Below are 11,201 nucleotides of genomic sequence, written 5' to 3' on the forward strand. Positions count from 1 at the left end.
TATGAAAGAAATGGAATGTAAGTGTTCTAGAAGCCTTCTACTCTTAGTGTAAAGATTTTAGTGATTTGGGTCATCATGTTTGCACTAATGATCTATCCCTTGTCATGGAGAAGGAGGTTAGAGACCTCTTAAACTGTGGATTGAATCATATACCACCACAACCTCTAAATCCACACTTGATTTTTGTTGCACTATCAAACTGTTTGGCTGATATAGCCAAAATCCTTTATTTAGACAGTCTTTACCTTACAAGATTGTCAAAAGCTTTTTTTACATAGTTTCAAATTTGTGTATACTCTATCCCTCCTGCTTGGATAAGGAAAGACACTACATGGCTTTTACCTACCCTTTCATGTTGCTTGTATAAACTGAAACAGGACTGGTTTGTCGTTGGATTAGATAAATCTCCTCATGTTCCTACACTGATCTATACACAGTTGGCCAAGACTGCGGCCTTGGGTAGACTCCATGGCCCTGTGTTTACAGCATCGGAAATGGATCCTACTGAGGTATTAAACTTTATTAGCTCTTCACTTATTATTATTTTTCCTAGAAGCTCATATTTCAAAACTTTCGATCCTTTTTCGCACATATAAAAGTCACAAGCGTAAGTTCATATGGATCTCTGATGCCTCTCATTGTGTTATGCTACAAGCCACGAATAATATCACCTATTGTCTTAACCTCGTTCTTATTGACTTTAGCACTTTTTGTGAAGAAAAGTTCACAATGTTCAAAACATTTATTGGCATGGAAGTTAACAACTTCTGGCTTATACAAAACGCAAATGAAGTCTTTCTAAATCTACCTAAGCACATTTTCTCTATGTTCTCAACAGATATTACTCAATGCTATTAGAATATCTCTCTATTTGACGCTTCTGGACTATTCTCTGTCATTCAACAGATTAGTAAGATGGTTTACAAGCGACGTATTGGATTAGGATATCATAAGATTTCACTTGCAAGGAGTCCCTGTTGGGTTAAAAACAAACACAACGGTCCCCCCACTTACTATGGTTCCAATGAACTAATTGAATTGATTGAATGGCTTTTTCAAAATTGCTTTATCCAGCTAGGAAATAAATGTTACAGACAAATACATGGTATCGCGATGGGGTTCTCATGTTCTCCCGTGCTATGCAATTTGTATCTCTTGTTTTTTGAGTATAAGTGGCTCCTTCAACAAATGGAAGTGGCTGACCAAAACCGGGACTTACACAGTTTTCGTCATACTTACAGGTATATGGACGATGTCTCAAGCTTAAACAACCCACACTTTGTTGATTGCCTTTCACAAATTTATCCTGACATTCTAAAAATTGAACCTACATTCTTGGACTATATGGTGTTAGATGGAAAAAGAGTCATCATGAAGGTCACCTTTCTTAACATAGAAAACTCACTCTTCTCTCCCCTTACAGGCTTGTTTAGTGCTGAATTCTCATGGAAACGCGACAAGTTAAACCTCAGCCATATTGAATATGTGAAACGTAAAAGTAATAGGCCGCACAAGGTTGCTCTTAAAACCTGTTTGGGGATGGTTTATCTCATTGTTTACTCTTCTTCTAACTCTTTCATTGCCTTTTTTGCCATATGTCGTCTCGTAAAGAAATACAAAGCCAATGGTTTTCTTTCTAAAGAGATATATGACACTATCAAGCATTTTCTCTTGAAAAATTCTTGGCCTAGTTCAAGAGTAAGAAAAAATATCCTTATGGATCTCTTAAACTTAGTGCACTGATCAATTGGTGTAGGGGTGGACTCACCACTTGGTGATGGTCTGTCTCCCCTCACTAAGTGGAGATCTTCCCCTGGGATAAGGTTGGGTCTCTCTCTCTCTCTCTCTCTCTCTCTCTCTCTCTCTCTCTCTCTCTCTCTCTCTCTCTCTCTCTCTCTCTCTTCATATATCTCTACTTGAACAGGTACTAGATGCACACGATCATTATCAGATACACAAGAAAATTAAAAAATCATCACCACTATCTCCTACAAATACGAAATACTCCGGGAAATAGATCATTCATGAGTTTTTTTTTGGAAATTGTAATGAATAAGGTCTTTTTCAAAAGCACCATGTCTAAACACCCGATTTGACATCAATCTTATATGCTTACTACTCTCCTTGAAGACAAAGTTTAATCCAAGAATTTGGATGAAAACTCTCTAGTAAAACTCCATATGCACTTATCCCACCATGGTTCATAGTTGCCTCTTAAGTTTTATAAGCTGGCTCTACCTAAACAGGGAAATTCTTCGTGGTGTCTTAAAATCCCCACCTAAACGTGGATATGCGCATTAGCTATTTTTTGACACAGGACAAACTTTGACAACAAAGCTCTGTTACGCTCGAGCCTCTACAACATCTATGGAATGGAATCTACCATGCAAGCATATCTCTTCCCAGCATGCTCATTTGATTGAATGGCCGGATACTCTTGGCAACGTTTTCTCTAAGTAGTACATAAGCTCTTCCTCAAACCCTATCTAAGGTGAGCTCTATGCTCACTTATCTTTCATTCTATGCCTTCTCGGTTGCTTGGTCTACGACTATAGAATAGGTTGATAAGCATCATTTTCTCATCGCAAAGACTGCTATGGCCGCTACAAATCTCCTTCCTCTTCAACCTCAAGGTATTTTTCTGATTTATGTTAGATATCTGGATGTTGTTCATGGGGAATGGTAGTCTGAATGTTTCAATACATTAGTTTATAAGAAAATGGGATTTTCTATATACACCTCTCTACTGTTGGATGTTGCTGACACTGAACATGATTGTCTGATCTGGTTTTTTTGGGTGTAGACCTGCATGATTCAATTAGAGAATTTGCATATATTAATGTTTATGGCTTGGGCTTGGCTTCGCTATGAAATAATTACATGGATGGTCACGTATAACTATATTTCGACAATATTTATTGGACAGTATTTTGGAACATGGAAGTTGTCCTTTTGGCACATTCTATTTGAATCGGTACTTATGGGATAAGATACCTATTGTTGTGTACTCCTTATTAGTCATACTCTTGGTAGAAAACAAAATATGTGGTTCCTCTTTCTCTAGATGCTATATTTTCTGCCGATTTTTTGGAAACCCATACAATATATGGTCACTTATTGGCTTGTGTCCACTTCCCCTACAATGGATGGTCGGTCTTATCACTTACATGTTGGTTGGTATTTATCACCTCTTTCCAAAAATTCTTTTGTTTTTAGTTTCTTTTGCTATGCCTAAGCTAAAGTTCTTGGTTCTGCTTGGCCGACTTCTGTTGCTATGAAAACCTCCTGTTATGCATTTGGACGCTGGACAGGCTGTCCCTATGAGATAGGGTGCTACTAAATATACTTCTACCTATTCTATGAATGGAACGGTTGCTTGTCAAGAAAATACTGGTTATGCATGCTAACCATGCTTCTAATAGCTGGATGATGTCCAGAGGCTCGTCTAAAGTTAGGACTGGGGTCTTTTGCTAAACTGGCAACTCCTCTCTATGGCTTAGTGATGGATGTTGCTGATTTTACTTACTAAATGCATGTTATAGCTGAGTCTTGTTTTAGTTACATACATCCTAAGTGTGATTGCCATTCACTTGCAATGGTAATACATTGCAACTTTGTTGCTTGATGCTTTGTTGTTCCAAATTTCACAATTTGGACAGGGTATCCTATTGGCATGACTAGATGATAATTTGATGATACTACTACTACTGATGTATACTTCATAGTGAACATTCTCTTTGTTGGACATGCAAGAAGCTTCTAAAATACCTTGACACATAGTTTTTAAGTTTTTGACCGTTTACACCTAGCTCTTAGTGTGTCAGACTTGGTTTTTTACATCATCTGCTGCAACGAATGACTTCTCTTTCTGCTCTTCCTTAACGTGCCTAGAACTATAATTTTTGTTTCAAAGCAACGGTAGCATATCTTAAAAGTTTGGCATTAGGGGAAGCATTCTCTACCAACCAGGACGCTAGTTTTCACTCTTTGGTCATACCTGGCAAGCAGTTATACTAAATCTGCAACTAACTATTTGACCTCTCTAAGTGGCACTATACACTAATCAGCTTAGAATGTGTTTTTAACTTTTACAAGGATTCTAGAGTCTAATTGATAAAGACTAATTCAAAAAGTGTTTAGGATACCTATCAATATGCATATATATTCCCCCTTCTTTTCTCTCATAAGCAGTAGGTTCTCTTTTTACTAGAACATAGGTGACATGGATAACAACTAGCATCACCCAAGTTACCTGCAAGGTTGTTTGAAAACTAATTGCTGGTTGTTTTCTTACTTTGGATGCACGTAAGGGTGATCTTTCCTTTAGTGATGGTAAAACTTGGACTGGTTGTACACTTGCTACGATTTTAACAGGACCATTTCACTTTTTATGGCGTGTCATTGATAAGATGTATCCATTAGATGACTTTCTAATTGATATGTTACTTATATTGTCATTGTTGTCAATGGTTCTTGAATTTCGTCTGAAATCTCATGTGCTATGTTATGTCTAGTAGATGGGTTTCCAGTGTCACTTGTGTCACCAAGTACATGCGTTTCTAGTGTCACCTGTGTCACTTGGAACCAGGACCTTGACTCCAATACTTGGTTCATAGGGTATTTGGGAAACCTAATATCTTTGAACATGGGGTTACCACACGACCATTATGACTCTAATCTTGGTCGATTTTTAGGATGGTATACCTACCTATAGTTCTTACCCTTTTCTCTGTTGTATTACAGATGGCTATTATCCCTATCGGACTAGACCTTTCTACTCGGCCCATTTCACATGCATCGCTTTTGGTGATCAAATTGATTTCTAAACCTGAGGCCGTTATGCTTCTCAATCAAACCTCAAAGATTACAGAATCCATATCGAATGAATCTATCATGCATCTTCTTACCTTTAATGATTGGGTTTTGCTTTTAGCCAATTTGGATACCAACGAAGAAGATGGACTACTTGCCAACCTTCCTATCATCGAACAAGGTCATACACCTGACCGCTTGCTCTTCTCGTCCTTGGGGGTTGAACTCTTCCAATTTATTAGAAAGCTCTACGGGCTAGCACCATGCTTTGCCACTTCCATATCTTCTGAAACCACCAAGGCTCCCAAAGGCCTTTTTTGCTGCAATGATGCCGCATTGGAAGTTGTTAAGTGGTTTCAAGAAGGACTCACTTCTACTAGTGAGACGTGTCTCCTTGAACTTGTTCCCAAGGTTTCTAAATTCTTTCCTTTTCTCCCCTCTAGACAGATAGTAATTGAAGGAATTACCCATGATCATCAGCTATGGGATCTTAATAACAAAGCTTTTGTGGCACCCATTTTGATCAAGACATGGGTTTACCTTGCTCCTCTTCCTGCTTCAACCAGTGAAGATTTTCGACTTGACATTCTCAAAGGCGTCCAGTTCTTGGATAAAGGGGACATTATTAAAGCACCCTTCGGTATGTTCTTCCTAGATTCTAGGAAATGCTCTATTATGTGAGGGATTTATGCAAGAACTAAAGGTACTATGGCCTTCTGCAAACAAAGAAGTGAGCTCTACTCCGAATCCATATGGAATGTTTATATGCCTTACATCAAATGTGCGTGTAAATCTTTAGATGCCAAATCTAATTGTGAAAGCAATATTCTTTGGTTTGATCATGCCATATGGTTTGTACTAAATCACTTGTCAGATTTGTCTCCTTCACATCCAGAAGAACACTTTCTTCCTATGATTTTCTCTTGGCTTGGAGACCAAGCAAAAGAAGTAGTGCATGCCCAGATAGCCTACCTTCACTTCATATCTTTTATGTACAAAGCTTTGAAAGAATTGAAGATGGAAGCTCCTGGTCATCTCATCTTGAACCTCAGCTCCTCCAAAGGAATCAAACATGTTCTCTCTCTTCTGAAACCGTCACTAGATAAGGTTGAAACTCCTTACCTTAAAAGACCCCTATTGCCTAGTTCTGCTTCACAATCCATAACCTCTTTCCTATCTCCCTCTCCTCTATCTGACTCTTCTGACGGTAGAGGAAAATCTGGAAGTTTTATTAGAGAGAGAGGCAAAAACCTCCCGGTATGAAAGATGTTTAACTCCCGATTATGGTCTTTTCAGATGGTTTCTTCTATCTCTGGGAATCTTATGTTGGTCAAGAAGGAAGATAGCAGGCAACAGCTTGTGCATTGTCATTATGTAAACAGGCTGTTTGATTTCTTTACTCCTAAATCTATTTTTCAAAATATTTTCAAAACATTTTCAAAAATATATTTGGTAACTCTAGCAAGATAAATGATCTTATGATTGGATGGAGTTTTGACCCTCCTCTTAAGAATTTTGTGTATTTGACAAAGTTTCTAACCTCTATGAAAGAACCGGAATGTAAGTGTTCTAGAAGCCTTCTACTCTTACTGTAAAGATTTTAGTGATCTGGGTCATCATGTTTGCACTAATGATCTATCCCTTGTCATGGAGAAGGAGGTTAGAGACCTCTTAAACTGTGGCTTGAATCATTTACCACCACAACCTCTAAATCCACACTTGGCTTTTGCCGCACTATCAAACTGTTTAGTTGACATAGCCAAAATCCTTCATTCAGACAGTCTTCACCTTACAAGATTGTCAGAAGCTTTATTTACATACTTTCAAACTTGTGTAGACTCTATCCCTCCTGCTTGGATAAGCAAAGACACTACATGGCTTTCACCTACCCTTTCACGTTGCTCGTATAAACTGAAACATGACTGGTTTGTCATTGAATTGGATAAATCTTCTCATCTTCCTACACTGATCTGTAAATAGTTGGCCAAGACTATGGCCTTGGGCAGACTCAATGGCCCTGAGTTTACAACATTGAAAATGGATCCTACTGATGTATTGAACTTTCTTAGCTCTTTACTTAATTTTTTTTGCCTAGAAGCTCATAGTTCAAAACTTCCGGTCCTTTTCCCCATATACAAAAGTCACAAGCAGTACATCTTTTCAATGACAAGCCATAAAAAGTGAAATGGTCCTGTTAAAATTGTAGCAAGTGTACAACAAGTCCAAGTTTTAACAGCACCAAAGAAAAGAAAAGAATTAGCATTTAGAATCCTTGTAAAAGTAAAAACCACATTCTAAGCTGATTAGTGTATAGTGCCACTTACAGAGGTCAAATAGTTAGTTGCAGATTTAGTAAAGCTGCTTGCCACGTGTGACCAAAGTGTGAAAACTAGCATCTTGGTTGGTAGAGAATGCTTCTCCTAATGCCAAACTTTTAAAATATGATATCGTTGCTTTGAAACAGAAATTCACGGGGTATTCATTAAGGGTTACCGTATGGTATCACATGAGTGTACAATAGGGGGGTTTTCTAAGGCCAAATGGATAGATTTTACATAGGAGGCTCACGTATGTAGGGGTTAAAAAGGCAATTTTGTTGCACGCAGGTGGCATCCCCCTATTACTACTAGTGAATCCCCCATGCAAAAATTAGGTAGATTTAGAAAGACTTCAGTCGCGTTTTGTACAAGTCAGAAGGTGTTAACTTCCATGCCAGTAAAAGTTTTGAACATTGTGAATTTTTCTTTACAAATAGTGCTAAAGTCAGTAAGAATGAGGTTAAGACAAGAGGTGATATTATTCGTGGCTTATAACATAACACAATGAGAGGCATCAGAGATGCATCTAATGTGCTATGTTATGTCTAGTAAATGGGTTTCCAGTGTCACTTGTGTCGCCAAGTACATGGGTTTCCAGTGTCACTTGTGTCACTTGGAACCAGGACCTTGACTCCAATACTTGATTCATAGGGTATTTGGGCAACCAAACGTCTTTGGGCAAGGGGTTACGACACGACAATTATGACTCTAGTCTCGGTTGGTTTTTAGGATGGTATACCTACCTCTAGTTCTTACCCTTTTCTCTGTTGTATTACAAATGGCTATTATCCCTATCGGACTCGACCTTTCTACTCATCCCATTTCACTTGCATCACTTTTGGTGATCCAATTGATTCCAACCCCGAGGCACTTATGATTCTCAATCAAACCTCAAAGATTATAGAATCATTTTTGCATGACTCTATCATGCATCTTCTTACCTTTAATGATTGGGTTTTGATTCTAGCCAATTTGGATACCAACACAAAACATGGACTCATCTATCTTCAACGACTAGTTGCCAACCTTCCATTGAACAAGGTCATAAATCTGACCTCTTGGTCTTCTTGTCCCTAGGGGCTGAACTCTCCAACTATATTAGGAAGCTCTACGGGCTAGCACCATGCTTTGCCACTTCCAGATCTTTTGAAACCACCAAGGCTCCTAAAGGCCTTTTTTGATGCAATGATGCCGCATTGGAAGCTATTCAGGGGTTTCAAGAAGGACTCAATTCTACTAGTGAACGTGTCTCCTTGAACTTGTTCCCAAGGTTTCTAAATGATTTCCTTTTCTCCCCTCTAGACAAATAGCAATTGAAGGAATTACTCATGATCATCAGCTATGTGATCTTCATAACAAAGCTTTTGTGGTGCCCATTTCGATCAAGACATGGGTTTACCTTACTGCTCTTCCTGCTTCAACCAGTGAAGATTGTCGACTTGACATTCTCAAAGGCACCCAGTTCTTGGATAAAGGGGACGTTATTAAAGCACCCTTCAATTATGTTCTTCTTGGATTCTAGGAAATGCTCTATTATGTGAGGGATTTGTGCAAGAACTAAAGGTTCTATGGCCTTCTCCAAACAAAGCAGTGAGTTCTACTCCAAATCCATCTGGAATATTTATAGGCCTTACATCAAATGTGCCTATAAATCTTAAGATGCCAAAACTGATTGCTAAAGCAATATTGTTTGGTTTGATCATGCCATATGGTTTGTACTAAATCACTTGTCAGATTTGTATCCTTCACATGCAGAAGAACACTTTCTTCCTATGATTTTCTGTTGGCTTGGAGACTAAGCAAAAGAAGTAGTGCATTCCCAGATAGCCTACCTTCACTTCAGATCTTTTATGTATGAAGCTTTGAAAGAATTTAAGACGGAAGCTCCTAGTCATCTCATCTCGAACTTCAACTCCTCCAAAGGAATCAAACTTGTTCTCTCTCTCTCTCTTCGGAAACCGTCACTAGATCAGGATGAAACTCCTTACCTTAAAAGACCCCTATTGCCTACTTCTGCTTTGCAATCCATAACCTCTTTCTTATCTCCCTCTCCTCTATCTGACTCTTCTGATGGTAGAGGCAAATCTAGAAGTTTTATTAGAGGGAGAGGCAACTAACAAACACTTGAGATTAGCACATGATAAGGAGTGAGTTGTGATCAATTTTTTTGAGATGTTAACACTCTTGTAGTCTCAATTCACTAGTGAATCTAGCTACATCCCATGGATTGACAATATATGTTTGTAATTCCCACTATCCTAGACATGATATAGTGTGGTTGGAGAGCCCCAAATATAGTGATGACTTCTCGAAACGAAGTACCCAAGATGGTCAAAATCTAGGTGTATATTAATACAATAGATACAAATATTGACACTCTTGTAGCCTCATGCACTAGTCAGGTTAGCCACATCCCATGGATTGACAATATATGTTTGCAATTCCCACTATCCTAGACATGATATAGTGTGGTTGGAGAGCCCCAAACACAGTGATGACTTCTCAAGAGGAAGTAGCCAAGATGGTCAAAACCTAGGTGTATATTAATACAATAAAGGCAAGTATTTCTTGGGAAATTTACTTGAGGTAGGAACACTAGAAGCCAAGTCCAATGTATTGCATGCCAAGGTTGCTACGATAGGAATTCGTAATGCAATTTTAATGGATCCCAATGCTTTGAAAACTCTACAAATTGTTCATGCCAAGGTTATACAAGAACCATTGATTAAAATTACATGCCTAGTAGCATGCACCTACAATTTTCCTCCTACCTGCAAACTTATGGGCAAATTGCATGCCAAGGATGTTCATTACTTTAAAGAAGAGAATGCCATCAATGATGCCACGGCCCTAGTTAACCTTGAACCTATTGTTCAAATCAAATAACAAGATCAATAGGATGAGCAATCGAACCATGAGAATGATTCATAAATAATCTAGCAGAATATAAGACATAGCTCAACCATCTAGCAATGAAGCCAAACAGTCTCATCCACTAGAAGAACAAATAGATTAATTTTAAAGCAGACACACTCCAAAAAATGATATAAATAATGTAGGGTACACCTTCTATCATGCTTAAATACCATTTTTACTACTTGATTTGTGCTAAATGGGCACAATCCAAAAGATGATATAAATAATGCAGGTGACACCTCTATCATGCTTAAAAACCAATTGTACTACTTGATTTGTGTTAAGTTATTTGCCCAAAAACAAAACCTAAGTTGCAAGTGCTTGTCAACAATGCACTAGAGATCCACAAAGTCATATAGTAACACGCAAGAGAAAGCATTCCTCCCACAAGAAAATGACATGCCCAAAGAATAATAATTCCTCAATGATCAAGTTTTCAAATTGCAAAAAAATCTCCAATGTGTGAACTTACAAAATGCTTGGATGAAGGAAGCTGGAACGCTTATAGATCCAGAGAAGAGGTAGCAAAAAATTTTAGATGGTCCATGAGCCTAAAAAATATGCTCAAATGTGAAATTAAGTGCATTGGAAGCACAAGTGTAGCTCTTGGAAAGGCTGAAGGACAAAGCACAGGGGAATCTAGAGAATGCTATGGCTACATACAGTGCTAATAATGGTTTTGTTACTCACACAAATGCTCATTGTTTTTATGGTCTTTGATGAGCATAAGGATTGTGATCAAATGCAAAACAATGAGCTAGAAGGGCAGGTGCAACTCTTGAGTAAAAACTTGAGTGATTCAGTACACCAAAACTTAGGTTTTGAGGCTTGAGGGAACCTATGAGCGGAGGGCACTTGGTAATTTTCTCATTTGGGAGTTCTTGAGTGTCACAACGTTTTCAAGGATTTTGGATTGGGATATCCATGTCCACTAGATTTTCACACATGTCCTTATAAATTGTCATCACAACTTCATATCCCTTTAATTTTTTGCTTTTTCTTTTTTTATTTCAAGCTCTTGAATTTTTGTACCACTAGGAGTAGGGTAAGTAGGCTCAAATTCATCTCTTGGTACCTCCAAGAGGCATCCAAAAACTCACTTGACCATAATCTTTCCATAAAATCATAGCTCTAAAATCTAGTAAAAGTACCAAA

This window comes from Adiantum capillus-veneris, chromosome 2 (assembly GCF_014529385.1).
Source record: "Adiantum capillus-veneris isolate H3 chromosome 2, ASM1452938v2, whole genome shotgun sequence".
NCBI classification, from domain to species: domain Eukaryota; kingdom Viridiplantae; phylum Streptophyta; class Polypodiopsida; order Polypodiales; family Pteridaceae; genus Adiantum; species Adiantum capillus-veneris.